Source organism: Tamandua tetradactyla, chromosome 17 (assembly GCF_023851605.1).
Source record: "Tamandua tetradactyla isolate mTamTet1 chromosome 17, mTamTet1.pri, whole genome shotgun sequence".
Lineage (NCBI taxonomy): Eukaryota > Metazoa > Chordata > Mammalia > Pilosa > Myrmecophagidae > Tamandua > Tamandua tetradactyla.
Genome location: NC_135343.1, coordinates 53,172,188 through 53,199,063, shown reverse-complemented (window position 1 = coordinate 53,199,063; position 26,876 = coordinate 53,172,188). Strand labels below are relative to the sequence as shown.

Sequence of the window (26,876 nt, the reverse complement as noted above, 5' to 3'; positions counted from 1 at the left end):
TGTAATATTGTGATGGAATTAAAGTATTTTGCAAATGGAAAGAACATGTCTTTTTGGGGTCCAGAGGGTGGAATGAACATGTCTTTTTGGGGTGCTGGTTTGAGTCTGTTATGTAACCCAGAAGAGCCTATATTCTTTCAGTCCAATCTTATAAGATAGACCTATTGTTGGGTGGGAACTTTTTTTAGTTTGTTTTCATGGAGATGTGACCCTGCCCATTCAAGGTGAGTCTTAATCTGCTTGCTGGGGTTTTTCAAGGGAGAGATGTTATGGAGAAAACTCAGAGCCAAGATAAGTTAAGAGAGAAAGAAAATGCCAACAGAGGCATTTTAGAGAGAGACTACAGAAGATGTTGTTATGTGCCTCCCCATGTGACAGAGGAACCCCAGATAACAGCAGCCTTTCTTCTGAGAAGGTATTCTCTTGTTGGTGCCTTAATTTGGATATTTTTTATAGCCTTAGAACTGTACGTTTGTGACTTAATAAATTCCCATTGTAAAAGTCAAACTATTTCTGGTATATTGCATTCTGGCAGGTTTAGCAAACTAAAACCTTGAGGAATCAGCAATGAATTGCTTTCTCCCTGAAGACTGTGGTTTTTTGAACAGGTTGCAGGTGATCCTTGGCCCTTGGCTTTCCTGTCACATGTAAATACACATGGCGGCCTCTCATGGCTTCTCTCTCTGACTGTTACTCTGCCTGAAAATCACTCCAGTAATCAAGATTAAAGCCCAACTTAATTCAGTGGGGCCAAAACTTAACTGAAGAAGTCTTGAAGAGATCTTATTTACAATAGATCTATACCCACCAAGTATGGAATACAGACCAAGACCAAGAATTTGTCCACACTGGGGTACACAATTCAAACTACCACAAGGTTCAAGAGTGTTTATTGATAAATAGAGAGCTGGCCCTGCTCAATCTGAGGAGAAGTGTTCATTTTGAGTCTCTCACCTTTTGACTGAGGGTGAAAGAAATAGAGGATTTTGTCTGCCGCCTAGTTTCTCTTTCCCTTTTTCAAATGTGTGATATTAAAAATACTAAATTCCATTTAACCATGTTCACAGATTAAGAAAGATTTAAATAAGCTCATTTTAAATTTATCCAACTAATTTGTAAACCATTTTGCAAAAACAGAACACATATATTTATGTCAGTTTTCAAAAAAGAAGGAAAACAGAGTAAAGAAACTGAGTGAACTTTTCATAGACTGCTTTGCTGACAGATCTTTATACTAGTTCATTAATAGCATATGTTTTTATATGATAAGTGACAGTGTATGTATCGCTGGAGTGCTGAACCATAAATAGACCTACCCTTATTCTTTAAGAGCTTATGGGTAAACACAGAATATGTGTTTATCCATTTCTTCAACACATGTTTATTGAGAGCTTACGTTATGTGAGAAATTTATACTAATCATTGAGGATAAAATAGTAAAATATACAAATAAGTGTCTTCTCTTGTTAATAGTAGAATGACAGGAAATAGATAATAAAATAAACAAATAATAAATACTTAAATCAATTGCAGATTGTGGCAAGTACAATGAAGAAAAATAAACTGTGTACTCTGATAGAGAACAATACTAATTAATTGCTAATTAGTCACAGAAGATCTCTCTACTGAGAAGGTGACATTTAAGTTGAGCCCTGAAAGATGAAAAGCCATCTGAGAACCAGGAAAATAGTATTTTTGGAAATGGTCTAACAAAGGCTCTATGTGGGCTGCACTTGACTTGTTCTAGGAACAGAAAAAAGGTCAGTGTGACCTTAAGGTTTGTAATCAGGGAGAGAATGATAGGTGGGAAACAGCTCTTATGGTGTCTTGCCTATCATGATACAGCCTGGATTTTATTCCAACTACATTGGGAAGCCATGAAAGGGGTTTGGTTTGGGGAGGGGTATTTGATAAACCTTTTTAAAAGAATATGACTCTGCTAGTTGTATAGCTAGTGGATAAAATTAGGTAGGAGCAGGGGAATATTTTAAGAGGCTATTGGTGGTATCTAGGCAAGAGATGGTAGTATGGGCCATGGAAACAAGAGAAGCGACAGATCCAAAATATATTTAGAGGTAGAGCTAATAGAACTTGCTGGTGGTTTTAATGATATAACATAGATTGTTTTAGCTTCCTTGGCTGCTTAAGGAAATACCTGCAATGGGTTGGCTTAAACAATGGGAATTTATTAGTTTCAACAGTTTTGAGGCTAAGAGAAGTCCAAATCAAGACATCATTAAGGTCATGCTTTCTTTCCAAAGACTGGTATCCTCGGGCTGACTGCTGGCAATCCTTGGTTCTGGGCTTCTCTGTCACATGACAATGCAAGTGGTGGCCCCTCCTGGCCTCTCCCTTTTCTTCTGGATTCCATTGACCTAAAGCTCTTGCTTTCTGTGGCTTTATTCTCTGTCTGAATTTTATTCTTCTTTTAAAGGACTCCAGTAATAGGAATAAGATCCATCCTGATTGAGTTGGGTCACACCTTAATCAAAGTAACCTCATCAGAAAACTTACAATGAGCTCACATGCACATAAATATATTAATAATTTTAAACAATATATTCCTGTGTGTGAGCTTTTCTGGGGTACATACAGCTCCAAACCACCACAGAAATATAATAAAATATCTCCCAGATTTTATGTTTTAATACCATCTCATCATTCATTTAAATGTGGGTAGGTATTTGCTGAGGTAGGGAAGGAGGCAATTAGCAATTCAAATATATTGCGTTTTTGATGTAAAAATAGAAATATCACACTGCATAAAACTATAAAATTTTATGGATAATTGGAAAAGTTTATTTTGATAAAAGTTTCTGAATGAGGTAGGCCTTAAGCTGAAGTTTAAAGGAGAGGGTTGCCTCACGGACAATGGGAAGAGCAGCCTTCCTTGTAAGGGACAATCTAATACTTGTATTTATAATTAGGTCAGCTCAGTAGACTAGAAAGTGGTTCATTATGGGTCTGTGAATAACAATGATGAGACCATGGATTGAATCTTCTCTCACTAGTTCTGAAAAAGAACACATTGCTTGGCAGTAAACCACTCCTCACCACAACTTGTACAAATCCTTCAGCTGAATAAATGAGATGATGGAGCTTGAGTTTTGATAAATGGGGGAAGCACAAATCCCAATGTGGCCTTAACTTGACAGCTGTGAGGATAGAAGGGGCAGACATGGCAGGAAGTCTGATGAACGGATCATTGGTTGAACTTCATACAGTCCTATCAGATTTGTGTGGCTATCAGCCCGTGATTGGCAGAAGGACCTGTGTTTTCTCAAGTTTAAAGCCCTTATCTGGCAACAAATTAGAAATGTGGGGTAGAACATCCACTTTTCACATGAAGAGAAGCCTCTTTAGTGACTAAAGAACTCAGGATGGCTTAATGAAGTGCATGGCTCACTTAGAATGTGAGGGCACTTAGATAAATGGATGGCTTTTATTGAGCTTCCAGGTGTATTGGGCTCTGTAGAAATGAATCCATAAGGATGGGTCTTTGTGTCCAGCCTGATTCTTCTCTGCAAAAGCGATAGAAAAATAAATAAAACCCTTTTTTTCCCTCTTATAACTAAAGTTAACAGTGCACCTGGCATTAATGAAGGCATTCTCTCTTATTTCCACACACAAAAAATGTCCACGTGCTGGGGCATACACACAGAAAAGACAATATGGTCAAGAGAACAGATTTTTCTGAGATGGGTATGTATTCCTGTCAGCTCCTGCCTCTTACTTTTCTCCAGCCTTTCACCTCCCATTTTCCTTTCTTTCTGCATTTCCTCTTTATTCATTTCCTTTTCTTCCTTCATTCCAAGCAGCTAGTCATAAGTGGATACCATATGTATGATGTTTGAACATATGTATCAGTATTCAAAGAAAAGCCCATTTGTATGCTTTCTCACTTGGTGTTCTTTCTGTAGTAAGATAGTTTTAGTTCTTAATGGAGTCTTACAGAACACACCAAACAAAATTTTGTGGGGCCAATCTGGGGTCTTCAAAATGCAGTAATAAAATGCCTTTATATACAGGTTTTTTCAACTGTGAGCCTTGTTTCTCTAAAGTAATATGACTTACACTCAGTTTAACTATATATTTAAAGACTAGTCTTTTTTTCTTAGTCAAAACCAATATTTTACCTCAACCCATGTTTTTATGCAAAATGAAGAGAGCCAACTAGGGTGGGAGTTGGCTGGGAAGCCTGGGAAGTTCTCAAATGGTAGCATGCATCAAAAGGACCTAGAAAACTTATTAAGAGATTACTGAGCCCCAACCCCAGTGTTTCTGATTCAGTGTATTTGGGGAGAGCCTGAGAATTTGTACTTCTAACCAAGTTCATGGGTGATTCTGATGCTGCAGATCAAGAAACCCATTTGGAGAACCCCTGGTTTAGGGTTTTGCTTTTCAAAGCATGCTCTTTAGAAACTCAGGCTCTATCCCACACTTATTGAGTCAGAATCTTCATTTTATAAAGATCTCCAAGGGATTTTCTTTTAAAAATAATAACTTTATTGAGATATAATTCACATGCCAAACAATTCACCCACTTAAAGTGTACAATTTAGTGGCTTTTAGTATATTTACAGAGGTTTGCAACCATCACTGCTATCTAAATTCAGAACATTTTCATCACCCCTAAAAGAAACCTATACCCAAGCAGTCACTCACCAATCTCTCCTTTCCCTGGCCCTTGGCAATCACTAATCTACTTTCTGTTTCTATTGATTTGCCTCTTCTAGACATTTCGTATAGATGGAATCATATTGCATATAGTTTTTCATGTCTGGTTTCTTTCTTTTAGCATAGTTATTATGGTTCTGCCATTTCATAGCATGTATCTACTTCATTATTTTTTACTGCTGAATATGGTTCCATTGTATGGCTATACCCACATTTTGTCTATCCTTTCAACAGTTGGTGGACATTTAAGCTGTTTCCATGTTTTGGTTGTCATGAATAATACTACTTATGAATATTTGTGTACAGGTATTTGTATTCGCATGTTTTCAATTCTCTTGGAGATATATACATATATCTATATCAAGATTATCAATCTATCTGTCTATCTATCTGTCTATCTATCTATCTATCTATCTATCTATCTATCTATCTATGCATCAGTGGACTTGCTGGGCCATATGATAACTCTATGCTTAATTTTCTGAAGATCTGCCTATGTTTTCCAAGATGATTTCGTCCCCTAGGAACATTCGGCCATGTCTGGAGACAATTTTGGCTGTCACAACTGGAAGAGTCCTATTGCTACCTAATCTGTAGAGGGCCAGGATGCCACTCAACATCCTTCAATGTGCGGGAACGCCAACCCCCAAAGAATTATCCAGACCAATTTATCAATAGTACCAACATTGAGAAACACTGATCTAGGGTAACCAATCATCTTGCTTCCTGGGATCGCAGGTATATCCTGGGAGGTAGGACTTTGGGTGCTAAAACTGGGACTGTCTAAGACAAACCAGGATGGTGTGTCACCCCACCTCTAGGGCACTCATGCATGAGAGAGATGCTGCAATGTGAATTAGCAGCTGAAGAGCTGGAGAGGTTTCTCAGGGTCTGCTCCATGTTCTTCCCTATAAGTGTCAGGGTGCTTTCCGCCTGTCAAGCCCACCAAAGAATTTATCCTTCCCTGCAGGCTTCTGCCTCTGCATCTTCCTATGCCATGAATGGGCCTGCTACTGGGGGTTACTGACTTTGTACAAATGCTTACTACACAGCATTTGCAGCATGTTGCTTTTACCCCTCATTCTTTCTCTAAAAGAGGGTATAACAATGGGAACAATACAACCTGGGGTGGGCTGAGTGGAATGCAGAGACAAAGGCACAAAACCATCACAGACCCTCTAGTTGGAGGGTAGCAGAATCATAGACTGTCAGAGGTGGAAAGGACCCTGGAGGGTGCATCCAGCCCCCTCATTTTATGGAGCTTGTATAACTCAGGGCTTGAACAAAGAACAGTGTGCTGGATTCATTCCCATTTGGGGGTCATGTGAAAATAATGGCATTTTAATTGTCAGGATGGAAACAAGAACCAACCACCTCCTCTTTCAAATCCTATAAGCCCCACAGGAGAGGGTTCAATCACATTCAGAGAATGAACTGTTCGTGATCCAGCTTGGCCAGGTTGAATGGTGACAGATGGTTATTTTCTGGTGTGGAGCAGAGGTACACAAAGTTGCACATGCATCAGAACCACCTGCTGGGCCTGTTCAAACACATTCCCCCCCCCCTACTCTGAGGTTTCTGATTCTGTAGATTCAGGGTGGAATCTAAGAATGTACATTTCTGACGATTTCCTACCATTGGAAGAGAGTGAGGGATTGGGGCCTCTCATATCTTTGGTAATAAAATGTGATGCCTGAGCCAGCAGTACCACCATCACCTGGGAGCTTGGGAGAGAGGCCAAATCTCAGATCCCCTGCTCCCCAAGTCTGGCTGAACCCGAATGTGCTCAATACTGACAAGAACCCCAGCTGAATGGTGTGCACATTGAAGTTGGAGAAGCATTGGTCAAGATTGTTGATCAAAGTGGCCATGGTGGTGCTGAGCCTCTAAGCCAAAGTGTATCAACTTTGATAACACTTCAGAATCATCTAAGGAAATTTAGAAAATCCCCCTGCCCACCGTATACCCATAGCCAATCAAATTAGAATATTTGAAGAAGGGATTCAGTGTTTTTAAAGTCTAGATGATTTCAGAGTATGGCCATGTGAAGGACCTCTGCTTTAAACACAATCAGATTCTCTACCACATTGAACCTGGCAGAGTGAGTCAAAGTGAGTCAAATTCAATAGCACTAGCAATACCAGTCCTAGCTCAGGGGCTATACCTTGAAAGCCTGCTTACCTGCTCCATCTATTGTCCTATGCTTGTCTCTAAATATCCAATTGCCTGCTTTGAACTTTGAGTAGCACCAATATCCTCCTGCTGCTTGATCCTCTACTCTAGCTCCCTTGCCTTGCCTCCAAGGTCTACTTTCTTGGTTTAAATGCTGGTAGAAAGTGGTTTTACCTCTAATATCCATGAACAGTGTTTGTCAGTCTAGAAACTGGACTACATCAGCATCACCTGTGGTGTCTGTTAAAAATCCAGATTCCTAGTGCCATCCCAGACCACTGAACCTGGAAAGCTTAGGTCTGGGTAGGGCTCTCTGTTGTTTCACAAATAATCAGGTGACACTGATACAAAAAAGAGTTAGAGAACAACTGACAAGACATTCTGGTACAGTGTTCTCCTCCCCTGCTGCTTGGTTGACTTCCTAATAAACCTAATGTCTAAGAAGTGTTCTGCTCAACTACACAAATCAAGATCTGCACATTTGTGACTGCTCTAGCTCACCCAAGAGTTGCTAAATCAGAATTATTTGCTACTCAGGCAAAAGCTGAGGCCTGGGCCTAAATAGTACTGCTGCAGATGGCTCTCCAAATGCTCAAGTGGTTGTCTGACAGCCAAGGACATGGGGCATAGGCATGCCATGCCCTGCTGATGTGGTGAATTGCAGAAGCAAGTGTTCTCAGGGCTGACTGAGGACCTGGGGCATAGGCATGCAGTGCCCTGTTAATGTGGTAAACTGCTGGAACAAATGCTCTCAAGGACACTGACTCAAGATCCCAAAGAGACCTGAATAGAGAGCATTCTGGTAAGAAACAAACTTACTTGAATTCACATTTAAAGCTACCAAACTTTGTGGCTTTGCAGGCATGACAGATATTCAAAAATAATCTTACTTTGATTATACTCCTTAAAGCAGCTCCCATGTAAGATCACAATAAATATGTGGATGTCAGTTTATTCAGGACTCTTGCTCCTGATGAGCTTGAGTCCTGACTCCACTTAACTGACTTCTTGTGTCTATAATTTCTCAATCCTGCGTGGTGCCCCTTCTTCTTGACTATTCTCTAGGAAAATCCCAGCACAGTACCCCCAATTTCTTCACTGCTTCCCAGCATCTCCAAGGGATTTGTTGGGTATGCTTCCAATTCCAGATTTGTTTTGTTTTGGTTTTGCTGCCAGTGAATATCAGGTTCACGGGAAAACAGGTCATGCTTTTTGTCTTCAGTTTGGTTGGGTGAAAAGAACTTTAGGGGCTCTGCCTTTATTAACTGAGTTTCCCTCTGATGGAGCCAACCCAGGAACATGGAAGGCCCTTCTCAGGTTACCTCCTCCCACATCACATTGCATGGAGCAAGGTGGCATTTTGGGACCATTTCTACAGTGTGTTCTGGGGCTGTGTGATGAAATGGCTCAATACTATTTTATTCCTGCCACTGACAAAGCTGGGGAGAAACTATGGGTGAAAAATCACATACCTAGGACGTAGCCAATGGCACACAAAATAAGATTATAATGGACACACTCTGAACAGTAAGTTTATCGTGATTCTGATTCCTCTATACCACTACGATCCACCCACAAGGAGAACTAGAAAAACATACTCTGGGGCATAGAAGCTAACTCAGGTGTTTTAACCTTGTAGCTTCTAACCCCACCTTACTCCATCCCTGTATATTTAATATATGTTTCCCTGTGCTTTCCTGTGCCCTGTCTCAATATTCTGAGATGAATAAGGAGAGTGCAAATTTGTTACATGAGACTGTTTCTCTTCAGCCCATTGGTTATCCTTAGCATTTAGTTTCACTGGGGATAACAGAGGATCAAAGTAGGCACATGGCTTTCTGACCCAGAGTGTGGCAAGTTCTTTCCATTGGAAAACCTAGGGAGACAACTTTGGGAGAGAGCTGGAAGAAGAAGAATGAAAGCTTCAACTCCACTTACTTAAATTCAGATGGGCTTCCTTGCCCCTAAATAATAGAGTCCAAGAAAACCTGCAAAGTATTAGCCCCAGACCTCCCTCCCTGTTGTCCACCTATCTCCGTTCTGCTCATTGTGCATTCTGGTGCTCAGTATCCACCCTTCCTTGTTTGATGACATGATTGGAATCAGACTCATGAGCTTGGTTCCTCTGCTCTGCTTTTGGATTGACACTCTCTTAAATTTCTGCCACCTACCACACTGGATAGGAGACCTTTTGTCCAGCCAGTCTTGGCTCTATGGAATCCCAAAAGGGCTTATTCTGCTCCTGGAGGATCAGGTAAAGCTGGTGTTCATTGGCATTAGAGAAAATTGATTAACAAAATAAGCTTTGCCATCATCCTTGGAACTTCAGCCGAGTCATATTTAATTTTTCCTTTGAACATTTTTATCCTATGAACACTGCAAATTCTAATTTCCTGCTTAGATTGCTCTCTCCTTTTTCATGCTTTAAAAAATTCTATCTCGGGGCGGGCCGCGGTGGCTCAGCGGGCAAGAGTGCTTGCCTGCCATGCCGGAGGACCCCGGTTCGATTCCCGGCCCCAGCCCATGTAAAAAACAAACAAACAAACAAAATATAATAAAACAAGAAAATGTTTAAAGATGTTTCCCTTTCTTCCATCCTTCCTTCCTTCTCTCTGTCTTTCCTTCCCTTCCTCCCTCTCTCTTAAAAAAAAAAAAAAAAAAAAAAATTCTATCTGCTTTCAAATCTCTATTATTTTTTTAAAACTTACCCCTTTAAAGAAGACTGGCTTAGTTAAAATTATATATTCTTTATTTCATTGCTTGGCATTTTTAGCACTCATTCATTTTGCAACTAATATTTAATGATCAGCTATTATATGCCCATCTCTCTGCTAAATCCTATGAATAAAATTGTCCAGACTTTTGATCTATGGACTTTCAAATTTACATGATCTTTTGGCATCACACATGTTTTTCTGTTGGAACATGTAATTTTTAAAAAGATTTCTTGCTTTCCCAATCTCATTGAAATTTTTCTGGCTACAAGTTTTCTGAATCCTGGCATCAATTTATGCCCTCTTCTGGCTTGAGTCAAGATAATTTTTCCTATGGGGCATAGAGTGAGTTCAGCATTTACAGACATTTTTTTTCCCGTAATTAAGAATGAGACAAGCAAAAAAGAAAAAAATTATGTTTTGCCTCATTGGGTTCAAAATTATCATAGGAGATAGATTTTGCTCTAGTCCTAAAGGCCCAAGGTGGGCTATAGGCCCAAGGTGGATATATTGTGAAGGGGGTCCTGGATGTTACCTGAGATCTGGCCCACTGCATCTAAAGCCTGAGTCCAAATGGAACCCAGGAATGGTTTGTTCCTCTCTTATCTTTGTTCCTACAGTGTTAATAATAAGCAAATTTAGGTCTACTGAGGACACGTCCCTTTTTCAAACCAAAATAATGAGTCGAAAGTTATGTTTCTAGATTTAAAAATTCTCTCACAGTGAGAAATAAGTGTCAGATTCTGTGAAAACATCAGGCTGGTATTGAGGAGAGAGAGCTGTGAACTGGGGGATGGAATCCAGCCATTGGAACAAACTCGTGAAAGCTGGCTCCATTTTCCTCATGCCACATGCTGGCATCAGCTTCTGTGTAAGCTGCAGCAGAAGCATTTACTCCAGTTGCTATTTGAAAACAGCCTTACTGACAAATAGTGGAAATCAAGTTGCTTTTATTCAACTGTGCCATTTGTTTTCCCTAGACCAATTCAGTTTGGCTAGAGGCCCACTTAAATAGTGATATAATTTTCAGCTGAAGATTAAACTGGTCAAATAGAACCTCTATTATTGGGCAATAGATGAAAGTGCAAAAAAACCTTTGAGGGACTATCAGATATGGCTCCTGATAAAACTGTGACAGAGGAGAAGTTTCTCTTTGATGCCTGCCTGGCAACATCACAGCCTTCCTAAGTGAAGATAAATCCACAGATGTCCAAGGTTTGCACTATACTGAGACTCTAGCAGAGGGGAGGGGTAGCTGATCTTGGGGTCTGAAAGTTTCCCAGACTTTACCCTTGGGCTCTCTCATTGATTACTGCTTCTAACCTCTCCTTATATGGGATATAGTACTTTCTTTAATGCTTTGGACTCAAAATGGGTAAGTAAAAATAAATGGAAGTACATGGAAGTTAGGTCAGGCCAAAGTATCCCAAGGACACATCACCAAAAGCTAGAAGAAAAATAAAGGAGTAATGAATTAATCTAGATCATTTCAACCTACATTGTACAAGTATTTATATCCAACTTGTAGTTCACTTCAGAAGACTCAATGGAAACTTTTCTTTCTTGACTACTAATATGTCTCCTTTTTGTAGGAACATTATGTAATGTAATGAACATGGAAATTGGAATCAGACAGACTTGTTTTGGGATCTTGTTCCAAGTCCTTAATCTCGAGTGAGGTAGTTAATTTCTTTGAGCCATTAAATGGTTAGATAACAATGTCTACTATATTTTTAGTTGTGGTAGATAGCATTCCTGTTTGCCAAGTATTCTATTTGGCTTTCCTTTCCATATTCAGTGTGATAAGCCATTTTTAGAGATTTTGGAAACATTATTGCAAAAGCAAAAAACAGCATATGATAACTGCTATAGATATTTGCACCAAAATTTGGGGACTGCTGTTAAGGAAAATTAAAACACAAAAACATGGAATCTGGACCTAATCAACAACATTCCCCATTGCCATGTTATGGGCCCTCATAATGTCCTTGCAGTGGGATTCCAGGCTTGCTATGGAACAGTGACTGTTAGATGCTTTACATTTTTATCCCTTTAATATGGTGGGTTTATCACGGTTGTACTCTCTCTCTGCTCTGCCACTGCATTTTGGATATGTGAGGAAAGGTAATATATATATATATCTATATATATAGATATATAGATATATATTTTTCCACAAGAGAAGCACCATCTACATCTACGGTAAGAATCCATAGGCATTTATTAGACACAGCTGCAGTCTAAGTGATTTTGGAATGAAGAAACTTGGAACAGAACCACAGTTGATTTGCATTAGGTCTATAGCATGAGCGAAAAAGAAGCCTTGTTTGTGGTATGTGACTAAGTTTTGGATCTTTTGCTACCTCCATGTTACCTTGCTTGTGCTGACTGATACAGTTGTTGAGATTATTATGAATATTAAGTAATAACACCATTGGCCACTCCCCTAGAACAGTCTGACACCCAATATGAATATGGACTCAGTAGATTGTATTAAGATAAAGTGGTATGCATAATTTTTAGCCCACTATGAGGGAGTATATACTTAATTGTCTGAGCTCCTCAAAGCCTAGCCCAAAATAGGCTCTGTTCTTTTATCCCTACATAATTCTAGTTTCCTGTCTGAGGATAAGTTGCTTACTTGGTGATTAGCAGTGGAAACAGCCTCAATCTTGCAAGCAAAGCTTGATTTCCCTTCCATAGAGGTATAAATGCTGAAATGTTCCCACAAATGATAAAAAGATAGTGATGAAGCACAGCAATTTTACCTTACCTTCTCATTTGCCAAAGCAGCTGTATAAAATATCATATACAGTATGATGAAATCAGTTAGGTGTGATTTCTTTATAACCTTTCCATTTGAATATGCTAGTCTTTTTCTGAGCCTTGAAAAGTAATATAAGCACAATGAAGGAATTAGCTAAGAACGATTACTACCTTCCATAGGCATTTCAATTTCAAGGGATTTCTATAGCCCTGGGCAAATAAATAATCTCTCTACTCTGAATTTCCCTCATATATTAAGCACAAAGGAATATATTTTCTCTATGCCTATATGAGGATTAAATGAGAAAATATGTGTAAAAAGAGTAGCGGAGTACTTAGCATATACTTGACACTAAATAATGTGAACTTTTACAAAGCAAATAGTTAAATTTCTGAAGGGGAAATGGTAGGTGTTGCTGTTGTTGCTGGTTTGATTGTTGTGCAGTTATCTGAATGGTTTTCAGAAATGCTGCCTTCAACTCACACCAATAGTCACCCAATGTTGCCTGCTCTTATGGATGGCCCTGTTATGAATGATAGCACATTTTCACTTATGATAGAATATTCTGGATTTCTCCACCTAAAATAACCTAGAAAAGTGAGATATTGGAAATGATCGGAAAATGATAGGAAGCCTTGATGTGAGAATATTTTAATTTAGAAAAAATATTTTTCCCTTTTCTCCTAGCCCTTAGAAACAAGAGTATTTGAACCAGCCCCTGGGTTTTAGCCCTTTTGGTGTAGTTTAAATCATCACCCTCAGAGAGGCAGAGATGACCACTTACAGGATTAAGATGTAGGCAAATAATGGTCCAGTCTTTGAGTCTGAGATTTTTCCTTCTCTGAAGTTCTGTGGTCCTACATATGTTATTTGACCTCCCTGTACTTCTTTTTCCTTTCAAGCAAAATCAGGTTTTCCTCCTCTCATGAGTATTTTTTGAGAAAAGTGACAGAAAACCTGGCATAAAGTCTTTAGAAAATGTTAACCTTCCTTGAGATGTTAAATAATAATTTAAAGAAATAGAGATAACTTGGCTTTCTAAATAGGTTTGAAGTGTTATCTTAAATCACTGGAATATGGTGGTAGGATGCTAAATTTAATGCCAGCTTTGTTGAACTTTATGTATTAATTTTTTTTCTAGTCCAGTTTTGTTATTGGGCTGTCATTTAATAATTTTTTTCAGGTCTTCCTCTTTGAAAAAAATCACATTTCTCCTTACTGTTTTACTTGGAAACTCTTGCTCAATTTAAATCTGCAATCTCCTATTGCACAAAATCCACCTTTGTGATTTGCCAATATCCTCAATCCTTAATCTGTTTAATTTTGAAGTTTCAGTGTCAGTGAGGAGTGAATTTTGATTTCTAAATGTTCGCAGAGAAAGGCAAAGGATAGGTAGTTAAATTAAATGGGGAACAAAGCAAAAATGATGACATAGACCTGCTAATGGTAATAATAATAATAAAGATAGATAATATTTATTAACTACAAATTACCTATCTAGTTGCATGAATCTAATTGCAATTTTATACAAATGATCTCATTTAATTTCAACAAGAACCTTTTGAGTTACGATTCTATTGCCAGACCCATTTTACGGATGATGAAATTGAGATTTAGAGAATTACTTGGTAATGGTCACAGATCTAGCAAATGGAAAATCCAGGCCCTGCAGCAAATTTTCAGATTAAAAAAAAAATCCACCAGCCACATTTTTTTTTCCTTAAAACACCCAAAAGCAATATCCATTTTTCTTACTTCACTTTGATTATGTAGACAATGAAGTATTCGCTCATGGTGTGTGCTAGCTGATCCATCTTGAGTGTCTATTGTGGGTACAATGGTACAATAAAGAACAATGGGACATGGAGGCAACTGAAATGATCCTGATATGATTATATTCTTCTGGCTGGAAGGGACGGGGTTGATTGGAAGTCTGTCCTTGCCCCAATTCTTACCTTTGCCCCACTGTTTAATTGGGAATTCTTGTCCTCTGAAGAGGTTTCCTTTCTCCCTGGGATGCAGAAGAAGCCTATCTCTTATTTACCCATACTTCCCTTACTGCATGCTTACAGATGGTTTTTACCATCAGTATATCCAAGGGTTCGTATTATGTGTATAGGACACTACTGGAATGTGCTGACAGGCCCTGTAGAGCTCCAGTTATCTACGGAGCCCTTGCGTGACTGGGTCTATGGGGTATCTGTTTTATGCAACACCCCTCATGGCTGTGATTTCTGGTGGGTGGGAGGTGGGAGTATTACCTGCTATAGATTAGGCTGGGTCCTACTTCCCCCTGTTCCTTGAAAGCCTATTTGCCTAAGGCTTTTTCTTCTCTTTGCTGTCTCATCTTGGATCAGTTACTGAATGCATGTACCGTCTCTAGCTGTACTTCCCAATTTGTGGACCCAGGGCCAGAGTTCCTTGATGGTAACTTGATCTATGGTTGCTCTTTTCACCTTCAAGCACCTTCTGTCCCCAGTGATGGAAGGATGTTATAGGGCATGGTCTGTTCGCTCTCTGCCTTCTCATCTTTGTTTTTATCATGAAGCACTTGCAAGAAGAGACTACAGAGGTGTGTAGAGCAAAAAAAAAGCAATACTGGGCATGTAGCAGAAAGGGAAAATTACGATTTAAACCATGAAAGCAATTAACTGCTGCCAATTTTCAAATTCTAAGGAAGCTACAGAACTCACATCAGGGAGAAAATTACTCTTTGGTTGAAGAAAACATTTAGTAAATATTTTGCTTGAGAAACACAAAGGGAGTTAAACTGCTTTACATAATAAAATAAAGAAGAGGCTGACTTAATATGAAATGACCCTTGGTATTTTAAGGACAAATCAGAAAGACCGCCTTAACGGGAGCTTAAATTTGATAAAAAGCAAAGAAATGCAGGAGTTTTCATAATTTTTAAGGAAAAGAGTCCCTAGATGGGGTTGGGTGCTAAGAAAAGAATGTTGCCGTGATGGGGATAAGGCTGACGGGTTTTAAGACTATTGACGTTTGATATGCAACCGCCCTGTTCTGTAAATCCCCTTTATTTTCCTCTCAAATATGCAGCAAATCTTTATTAATCATTAATAATATGAGTTTAATGTTAGCACTGACTTTAGAAATTAAAAGAGGGCTTATCTGGGGGAAAGTAGAGCAAAGAGACCCAGAACAGCTTTGGAGAGATTGGCAAAGAAAAGGCGGGTGACAAAATTTAGGAGCTGGAGCTTAGGATGCGAGTGGGAGGTGAAGTCAGGATATGATTCGTTTAGGATTATGAGAGAATCTGGGAGGAGATTTGCTTTTCTGAGGTCAAATGGGAGATGAGGGTCCAGTTATTTTATTTATATATTAATATAAGCATTGTTCCTGGAAGGCAATTACAGAATCTGTCAGAGAATGGGGGGAAAATGGATGCAAATAGAGTTTAGACAAATATATAGAGAATATGCTCATTCAAAGAATGGCAGTGAGAAGTGATTAAAGGTTATTAAAAGCGACTAAAATGTATTAAAGGAAATGAATGAGGTTTTAGTGATCTATCCCAAGCCTTTGATGACAGATTACACTAAAAACTGCTACCTCCCATGATGCTACTGATGAAAACAAATTTCTGGCAGGATAAAATGCCTAGTACAAAGCATAGAAATTCTATATTCATGTACGGGTGTATTCAAAATAAGAATAGTGAGAACTTACCTTCATTCTCTGTAATGACACAAGGTTTGTCTCATTTACTGTACTCATCAGTATGTGAAGTTGTCTTATTCATTGCTCATTGCTTGCCTCAACCACACATGTTTAATCTCCTTGAGGACAGTACTTTACTCATCCTGATGTATATCTCTGGAGACCAATCAGTGCCTGGCACATTATAGAGCCTAAGAAATATGCTACTTAATGGAACAAAGAGACCATGTAATATTACAGCTTTCAGAAATTGGAAATAATTTTACAAGATATCAACATGATACAGAGATCCGTAGCCTGGAATCAAGACCCATCTGCCATGGTTTATTTGTTAAATAGAAAAGTTATTCTTTCTAAAGCCTGGCTAATGCACTGCCTGTTCCTATTCATCTAATGTCATCCAGCGTTAAAATGTTTTAAAAATGTATGGATTGTGCTTTGGCAATTATCATAGTTTGGAGTATATTATGAGAGGGCTTAAAAATAATGAGAAGTTTTGAAAAATTCAGAATGTAAGCATGTAAATTAAGTTATTTCTTCAAAGTGGATTTCATCCAAATGATGTTACCATTTTTAAAGTATTTCAAACTCTCTTTGAACTGTCTTTTGAATCAGTTAAAGGGTGGCTGGAAAATCCTCTGCATTTGTACCCTATGTCTGTGCCCACAAGTGTTATAACTCAAGATGATAACCCACCATAGTAATCCAGATAAGTTCCAGTGACTTTTGACCACTTCCAGAGATTTGCTGTAGCCTAAGATTTTTCAGAAGTGTCTGTCATATTTTATGACTATTTATTTCACAAAACATTTCAAGAGATGGTGGTATCATTGGATACACTTGGTTATATTAAAAGGCTTTTCATCCACCTAAAGGTTTTTGTTTTAATACATTTGTTAAACAACTCATCATACAACATTCCCACATGGAAGTTACAACCAGTTTATATGATCAATGAACTTCGTTGGAGGTTCTGCCTGTGCTAACACCACTGTCTCCTTCAAAACTATAACGACAGTCTTCAAAGAGAGGGAATCTTGTCTCTATTCTTTATTCCTGTAGCAATATGAAGGTTTTAGATTACTCTGTAGACATGCTAAGATTTCCTAAAGAAGGCACTTGTGCAAGAAAACCCTTAATGTTAAAGAATAGGTATCCATGATAGTAGAGCTCATGAAGTTTTTTTTATTGTAGAAGATAGCCATAATTAAGGGAGATAGAAACACAGACATGCACATCTATGCACATGCCAGGCAAAAGGCCTTGCAGGCACTGGCCTTCTGCACCTCCCTCCTGATGAGGCCTTTGGGGGCATTTCAGTAATTGCTTTTCATCCACTGTTGGCCAGGTTAGCTCATGGTTTCATTCAAGTTTTTTTTTTTTTTTTTCTTAATTCCTTGGCCATAGAGTGAAAGTAACAAGAGTGGATTTCTTTCTGTATTTTCTAATATTGATAAAACAATTGTCTTTTTATCCTCTAGTTTATCAGACATACTGTGGAAAGAAAACCAAGACTTCAACTTCCTACCAGCTGCCCACTCCAGGAAGGCGTGAAGCACGTATTCTGCATGGATATTGGACTCGCTTGAGCTTATACAGTACCCATTCCACCAAAGCTGACCTGACCTGGTCATTCCTCTGTTCCTTTTTCTACGAAATTGAAACTACATTAATTAAACAAAACTTTGCTTACCACTTAAGACAGCCATGAACCCTAATTTATATTTCTCTTTCAAATATTTCCTTTTATATCTTTCGATTCACTTCAAAGTCATGGTGTTAAAGCAGAAAGAACTTCTGTTCTGCTTCAAGTAGTTAGAGATCCTTCTCAAATTTAAGTGTCTAGAGTTGGATTTTGATCTTATTGCACCTTCCCACCCCAAACCCGGCCTCCAGAAAGGCTTCATGGCAAAGCTCCCATTTATTCAGATATCCTTTCAGATTCCTGAAAATCTGGTAGAGAAAATATCACAAAGCATAAGGCATCTTACATTTATGACTGGTTGGCAATGCAGTGTGCTGAATAAGAAAAAAAAAAAGCCCATACCGTTGCACAGCCTTAACAGATATTTTGTGTCGATAAAAGTGGAAGGCGATAATGCTGCTCTGATGTGTCCAAACTTGGTCAGTTCTAGGCCTCATACATGAGGAAGAATATTTGTCGAGAAAGGGATATTAGGGGAGCTAAATAATAGTTCAAGGACCTGAAACTGTATTTCCTAGAGAAGCGAAAACTCAGAGAGAAGACAATTCTATAAAAGAGGGAATAAACTTATCCTGGATATCTCTAGGGGATAAAACTAAGACATAAAAGGGTGGGGGTGGGGGTGCTTGCAAAAGACAGGTCAAAGCAGGAAGACTTCGGTGAACCAGGAAGCTTTGCATCTGTTTCTCTCTGACTACCGCAGTCCTTTTCCTCATGTGCTCTAGCACTGCTTCTTTCTCTTGTCCTCTTGGAGTGCAAGAAATCACCCCTTCAGGACTAAGAAGCTAAGGAACACCTCTTTCTTCTTTAAATAAATCTTAGGAGCTAGAAAACCTTAGAAAGCCCTATTCTAGTCAAGAGCAGGCTTTCGTTTGTTTGCTTTGAAATAAAAGTATAAAGAAGCAAATCAAGATCTGTCAAAGTTTACAGATAAAAAGCACAGAGTTCCCCAAAACAATAATAACAATGCACAAGTTTCCCGATAAGTTTGCATAAGAGACAAAGAATTCTAATGCAAAGTTGATTTATGCTGGCACTGTTTGGATACCTGGTGGGAACTTAATTCTGTTTCCTAGTCTTATCACTAAGTTAAAAGCTATTCCCTTCACTACAAGCTGTGCAATAATTCACCTAAATTAAAATAAAAAAATCTATAAGATAGAATATTTACCTGCTGTTTTCTTTCTTGGCACAAAAATGTGTCATATGTCAGATTCTAATTTTCCTATCCATCTGTATCAACACCTAGAGAGGAGTTCTTTAAAATGTTATTTAAATGGAAAGCAAAAAGATTTTTCTCTTAATCCTTTGTTGTTTTCTGTTAAGCTATTGCTGCATAATAAAACGCCTCAAAACTTAATAACTTAAAACAACATTTTACTATAGCTCACAATTTTATAGATGAGAATTTTAAGCAAGACTTATCCAAGAAATTCATCTTTTCATGTGGTTTCTACAAAGGTCAATCAGTGGTCTCAGCAGGCAGATTGCTTGGTCTGGGTGAACCAAAAACAGCTTCACTTAAAAATGTCTGGTAACTTGTGGGGATGGGCAGAAGACTGGGTCAGCTGGGGCTGTTGACCAAGTACCTACCCCTGACCTTAGCAGCATGGCAGTCTCAGGTTAAGCAGCATTCTTTTATGGCAGCTCAGTGCTTCCAGAAGCAGTGTTCTAAGAGACAAGAAATGGAAACTATTAGTCTCTTAAGGTCTGGGCCCAGAAATTGGCAATGTCACCAGAATGCTGGTGGTCAAGTAGTTTCAGAACCCTCCCAAAGTCGAGTAGAGGTGATGTGTAATCCACATCTTAATGGAAAGAGATTCAAAGAATTTGTGGTGGTCCTGAATCTTCTATAGTATTAACTGTGGGAGTCCATGGGAATGTTTGTATACATATATATCAAGTGCAGAGTGACTTTCAATTCCCTCCAATTGATGACGATCTGACTGGTCTTGTGTCTTCTCCAATGATTAAACTTGAATATTTTTCCATCCCCTATGGCACTTGTGTCACACCTGTCTGCTATGGATGTCATTTTGTATTATAGTGTCTTAATTCTTTGCAGAAAATTTAAATTATCTCTTACTTGTTCTCAAAATTCACACTACAGCCTTTACCTCTGTACTCCTGCAGAAACTTGGTTTTGTTGTAACATATCCTGTAAAGTGTTGGTGGTAAGCTTCAAAACCCCATTTATCTTCAAATTATGTGCTACCTATTTTGTTTTGTTTGTTGTCAGCCTAGTAAGTCTGTGGCAAGGAAGAAGCATTGCACGCTACTTACCTTAGCCTAAGATTCCTCAGCCTTGACATTATTGACATTTTGGGCTATTATTTTTGTTAGGTGATGTCTTGTGCATTTTAGAATATTTAGCAGCATCCATGACTTCTAAACCCAAGAAGCCAGTAGTAACTTCTCCTAACCACTTAGTTGTGCTACATAGAAATGTCTCCAGATGTTGCCAAATGTCCCTTGGGAGACAAAATTGCTTCTGGTTAAGAACCACTGTTCTAGCAGAGATAGTAAATCCTTTGATCAAAGTTCAAGTTGAGAAAATGATTCTACCACTGGAAAGAAAACTCATGTAAACCCTTGGTATAGGAGACTAGAAGTTTTCCTTTTTACTTGTTAAGATTGGAGTCTGACAAACTCTGTCCTTCTGTACCTACTAGAGTTCTTTCCTTGGTCCTTAGTCTCAGACTAAGAAAAAAGTTATCTTCCATCCATAGTTACCTATTCTGTGGTCTCCTAATGACGTAGAACCTAAGTAATGCCTCTCAGAGCCTCATTTCCTCACACCTCTTTCCTCTTCAAAGTTGGTGTTCTAGTTTTCTGGCTGCCAAGGCAAATGACATGCAATGATTGGCTGAAACAATGAGGACTAGTCTCATGGTTTTGAGTCTAGATAAAGTCCAGATCAAGGCATAATTAAGGAGGTGCTTTCTTCTTGAAGACTGTAGCATTCTGGGGCTGGCTGCCAGGGATCCTTGGTCCTGGGCCCTTTTGTCACGTGGCAATGCACATAGTGGCCTTTTTAGCTTCTCTTTTCTCTGTTGGGAACCGTTTACTTTTAGCTTCCCATGGTTTTCAAATCATCTGAATTTCATTCCAGGTATAAAGGACAATTATTAAAACCCATCTGGACTGAGGTGTGTCACACATTAACTGAAGTAACGTCATTGAAAGTTCCTACTTTCAATGGGTTCACATCCCCAGGAATGTATTAAGTTTAAGAATATAGTTTTCTGGAACACATAGCTCCAAACAACCACAGAGAGCTATCCTGTAGAAACTTGCATCAAATTCCCTTTCCTGTATTTGACAATACTAATCTCTAATTAGACCCAAATATAGTGAGATGGCTGAGATTCCCTGTATTAGATGAATATTTCAAGCTCCCTCTCACCCTGCCACTTACCAAGCACACAGGCTTTCAGATAATTTTTCTGCTCGATTCTCCTCAATAACTCACAGGTAATCAGGTGAGTAATTTGTTAAAATCTTATTACAAGCTTTTGTTTTTAAATATTGCTGGTCTCCAGTACTGCCCAATCTGGAGTTAACCTATAAAGCTTAGCTCCCTTTCTGATTGCAACTAACATCTCATAACAATATAGAAAGAACTATTGAGTAATCTTAAAAAGTAGACAAAAGAAGTAAATTGTAGAGGGGAATCAAAATTTGGAGAAGTGATCTGTTGGGGATCAGTTTCCCATTTTCTCATCTGGCTTGAAATTGGATGAAAGTCTCAATAAAAATGGCTGTGCTTGAAAGCTAAAACTCTGATAGAAATCCCATCTTGCTGATCAGATGAAGTGGAGAAAGGAACTACTGTGGACTAAAAAGGTAGAAAGAAATATTGGTTTTCCTTCCCCTCCTTTTTCTTTTTTTTTTTACTCCCCCTTTCTCCAGGGAACAGGACACAGTTGCAAAGTTGTATGAAAATATAGGAAGCTATAATTTGGGGGGAACTGAATTTTCTAACCCAAAGAACTGGAAAAAAGAGGAGCTTCTGCAGGCCAAGCAGTACGGGGAGAATTCTAGCAGAGAGAGGTCTCTAAATTCTGTGTATGAACTTGTTCAGATGCTAGCCTCAACCTTGAACTTTATATGCACTAGACAGATCAAAATCAGCATAGTAGAAGCGACTAGAACTAACCTAAGATTTAAGGCTCCCCTTAAGTTTCAGAGTAACTTTTGAGTGATGTATATATGGAGACCTACTCAAAACAACAGAAGATGGGCTTTGAAAACTGAACTAAGATTAGAACCATTACCCACAAAAAGTGAAAAAGAACTTGCATTATGAGACTAAATTAAAAATAACATCCTTCAGAAGATTTTTAAAGTAATTTTGTTAAGATATATTCACACACCATACAAATCATCTGAACCATACAATCACTGGCTCACAGCATTATCATAGTTGTGCATATATTCCCATGATTAAATTTAAAACATTTTCATTACTCCAGAAAAGAAATAAAATATAAAAGAAAATCCTAATCCTCCCATACTCCTCCCTCCCACTCCCCATTATTGATCTATAGTATCAGTGCGGTACATTTGTTACTGTTGATGAAAGAGTATTAAAATATTACTGTTAATTATAGTCCATAGTTTGCAAAAGCTAGATTTTCCCCATATATCCCTCTATTATTAACTCCGTGTAATAGCATCTTACATTTGCTCATGAAAGAACTTTTATATTTGTACAGTTAATCATGGACATTGTCCATCACAGAATTCACTGTATTATATGTTCTCATGTTTTAACTTCCAACTTTCTTTTTTCAGATTTTAACAGGTCCTGAAATTTATACAACATTATATTTAAAATGTCCAAATTACCTTCCAGAATTATTTGACATACAAAATTAACCATGAAAATGCAGCCTATTTTCAAGGAAAAAGGCATTTACTAGATGTCAAACTAGAGATGATCCAGATATTAGAATTTGCACACCATGTAGTTTTACAAATATGCTTCATTAGGTAAAGGTAGACACCCTTGAATAAATGGAAAGATAGACATTTCAGCAGGGAAATTTAAACTCCAAGAAAGACTAAATGAAAATTTTAGAACTTGAAAATGAAATATCTAAAGTAAAATAGTCACTGGATGGACTCAATAGCAGAATGGAGGAAAAAGTCAGTTACTTGAGAATAAAGTAATATAAATTATACAGTCTAAAACATAGAGAGAGGGCAGTGAGACAGTGGCTCAGCAGGCAGAATTTTGCCTGCCATGCTGGAGTCCTAGGTTTGATTTCTGGTGCTTGCCCAGCAAAAAAAAAAAAAAAAGAAAAGAAATGATTGAATAAAAATTAATAGTACCTTACGGATCTATGGAGTAAAATTTTAAAACGTGTGATAGGTAATTGGTGTCTTACGTGGAAGGAGAAAATAACTGGAACAGAAAAATATATGAAGGAGCAATATCTCAAAACCCCCCAAATGTGATAACAATCACAATTTATAGATTTGAGATACTTAGTGAGCCACAAACAGATTAAAATAAAAGCAAACCATGCCCAGAAATATTGTATCACCCTGCTTAAAACCAAAGATGAAAAAATCTTGAAACAGCTGGAAAAAAAGTGACACAATATCTATAAGGGAACAACAATTCAAATAACTGTAAATTTCTTTTCAGGAACCACAGAGGCCAGAAGACAGTGGGACAATGTCTTTATAGAGCCAGAAGAAAAAAACTATCAGTACAGAAATGAATTCCACATCAGAGAAAATGTCCTTCTGGAGTGGAGGTGACATATATATTAACATGAATGTTTTGTGTCTGTGTAAATATTAATTCCTTCAAGGATAAATAAAAAGATCCCTACACAATGGGTAGGGAGAAGGAAAAGTAAAAGATAACCTGAAATACATTTTCCCAACTGTGACTTATCCTGTACTTAAAGCTGTGGCTTTTAATTTCTTGCTTTTAACATTTTTCTATGGTCAAGTTCTATTTTTTTCCTCTCAGAAGCTGCAACAATTGAGGGTCTGGATTTGGTTAATCAGATAATCATGTGGTGAAATATGTGTCCCCTTTGTAGAGTTGAACTCATAACATCTTTAATTTACTGGATATATTTGATATTGTTTGGCTTTTTCCTGGATGATACAATAAAATTCATAATACGCTAAGTTTCATGAAAGTTTCCAAGCATCTTTTCTCCAAGAAGAACTTAGACAAGCAGGAATGTGTCCATAGGAGTATGAGCTGGACTGGGAGGGATTTGGAAATAATGTCACATGACTAATGATGGAAGGACCTGGGGCAATTTAGGGAACAACAGAAAATTCATTGTTTTCCAAATCAGTTCAAATGATCTTTTCCTATTCCTCTAGAATGCCCAAACTCCCTTGCAATTGAGCCTGGAATATACAATATAGACAATGAATATTCAGTCAAAAACCATCTCCTTATGGCCCTTTGAATCTTTTTCAATATGGGCCTGAGTTATATTTGTGTTCATTTTCTGAGACCTTGAGAATTTCTGCTCTGGAAGCAACCTGCTCCATTTCAGATATCATGGTGATTTCCTGCTATACGATAGTCTAAATGTCATATCTGGAAGTTTAACAGTGAAAGAGGAGTATAGTACTGATTAGTACGGTCTGAGCTAGTTGAGAAAGGAATATGCTGATTATTTTTCATCCCAGACAGACTTTAGATTAAATAGGAAATACTGAACAAGCCACCTACAGTACCATGTTTGACCTTGAAATGTATGGTTTGAGACCAATAGGTATATTATACCATGTGTGTTAGTCAGGGTTCTGTACAGAAACAGAACCAACAGGATAGATCTATAAATTTGAGATTTATAAAGGTTGTCTCATGCAACCATGAGTCCAAACTCCACAGAGCAGACTGTGAAGCTGGCGGCTCTGATGAAGGTTCTGGAGGAATTCCAAGCTTGCTGGCTGAAGAAGCACTGAAAGAGTCTCTCTTCTTCCTTAAATGCCTTCAATTGATGGATTATCTCATTGTGGGAGACACGTCTTCGTGGATCTCAGATGTAATCAGCCACAGATGCAATCAGATGACTAAAGATTTAATCAACCAGTCATAAAATATTCTTGCAGCAAACATCATGCCAGTGCTTACCTGACCAGACTATGGGGCATAATCATTTGGCCAAGTTGACTGCCGAACCTAACCATCGCACCATTGCCATCACATGGTATGGTATTAGTCAGGTATTAGCCACCTGTAAGAGGAAAACAAAAGGGATGAAAAATCTCATGCCTTACTTGTGCTAGAGGTTCATTGACCCTATTAAACTTGCAACTCTAGAGATTATCACAGGGAAGTACTAACAGTTTTTTGTTATTTAGTTTTTCATTAGCTCTTTTAGGGTGAAATTACTTTTTTTGCTCATAGCCTATCCCATCGTTCCTTCACATTTCAGCTAGTCCATAAGCAATTTTACCTCCACTTGTCTCCAAAGCTGCTACCATTCCACAGATACCATCAATTATGGAAAAAAAAATCAATGTATTTTTTGACCGTGATAATTCATCATATCCTATTCTATGCTCTCTCATGCAGCATCTAGTGGCGCTTTATATTTGCTAAGTACTTTTTAGCTTTCAACAAATTATTGAATTTCAGGCATACCACTTTAGGTGTGTGTCTTTAGGGTACTTGCGGGGATGGGGGAGGGATGGTTTAGCCTTGCATGGAGACAGTAGGTGAAAAAATCTCATTGGTGTCTCATTTCATTATTTTTTCATTTTTATTTTTTGTATGTATGTATGGCATGGTCACATTTCATTCTTTTTCCATGTGAATATCCTGTTATTGCAGCATCATTTATTGAATTTTTCTTTGTTTGTTTTGTCTTTGTTTGCCGGTTTGTCTGTTTTTTGTGGGGGAAGTGTATGGGTCGGGAATTGAAACCTGGTCTCCTGCAGAGCATGTGAGAATCCTATCACTGAATTACCCTTCCACCTCCGGTGTCTCATTTTATTTTAAGATTAATGTAAAACTTGCATAATCTACTCCCAGTGATAGTCATGTTTATGTAGCATTAACTGCAACTTTAAGTTACTCTCTAGTTCAGTTATTTAATGACATTGCTAACATCCCCAAATCCTTCATTTAAAACTGACATCTTATGAGGAACATATCACATTTCATCCCCATAAGAACCTTGGGAGACAGTCAAGACAGTATTATCATCTCTTTTACAGATGACATTTTGTGGCTGAGAGAGGGTGAGTGGTTGACCAAGATTAAATTTGTGACTAAAATACTGTTGACATTATTTGAGGGCCAAGAGCTTATTATATGTCAAGAGCTTTATTTCTTAATCACACTTATTCCTCTAAATAACTCTTTGTGGGAGATACTATCATTGTCGTCATTTTACTTATGAGAGAAAACCAATACTCAGAAAGGTTATGCTCCTTGCCCAACGTCAAAATCAAACATCAAGGGTGGGCGATGGTGGCACAGTGGCAGAGTTCTCACCTGCCATGCCAGAGATCCAGGTTCAATTCCCAGTGCCTGCCCATGCAAAAAAAAAAAAAAAAATCAAAATCTAATAATTGGTAAAGTCAAACATTTAAATTTCTATACTAAAACACAAAATCAATAATTTTTTCAGTCCTGAGCTCTTTTTTTTTTAATTGGGCTGCCTTTATTATTATGGTGATTGCTTTTATCTTTCATTAAATGTACAAAGTTATTTGGGCCTTTCCCAGAGAATCTCCCTAAGATAAGATTTTGCTCAGCAAGTTCGTTGAACGACTGATTTTAGGTGCAGACTACTTTGGTTCATATTTTGAGTCACTGGTCCATGATATTTTCCCTGAGCAAAAAGAAATGTTGGTGACTGCAAAATCAGGGTGGAAAAAAAAAATGCAGTAGAAGTAAATTCAGTGTACTTTATACTCTCTGAATGTGTGGGGGCTCTTGCGGTCCCTTTTCTCTCTTTTGAGGATTAAAACATTAGTTTTCCAGAACTCTGGGTCCCATCCTAAGTTGGTGCAAGGCCAGCAAGGAATCAGAAGCTGAGAAGAGTTTTGGGATGCCAAAAGAGTAAACAAAGGCAGAAAACATCCCCAATGCTGGGGAACATCCAAAAATACAGAGAAAGCTAAAGAGCCAAGAGAGAGCACAAAGCTGAAGGTGGCAACGTGT

The 26,876-nt window shown here is 38.2% G+C and overlaps 1 long non-coding RNA gene across 3 annotated transcripts in view; it reads left to right on the top strand.

Moving 5' to 3' along the window:
* LOC143661617 (uncharacterized) overlaps window positions 1-23,535 on the top strand; it is a 98,914-nt gene extending 75,379 nt beyond the window's left edge. For 2 of the 3 annotated variants that reach the window (XR_013164734.1, XR_013164735.1), the window contains one exon: window positions 17,493-17,706. This is a non-coding gene — a long non-coding RNA (uncharacterized LOC143661617). Of the gene's footprint in view, window positions 1-17,492; window positions 17,707-23,372 lie in introns of those variants that run through there. The other variant, XR_013164736.1, reaches the window with a different exon arrangement.
* The last annotated feature ends 3,341 nt before the right edge of the window (window positions 23,536-26,876 follow it).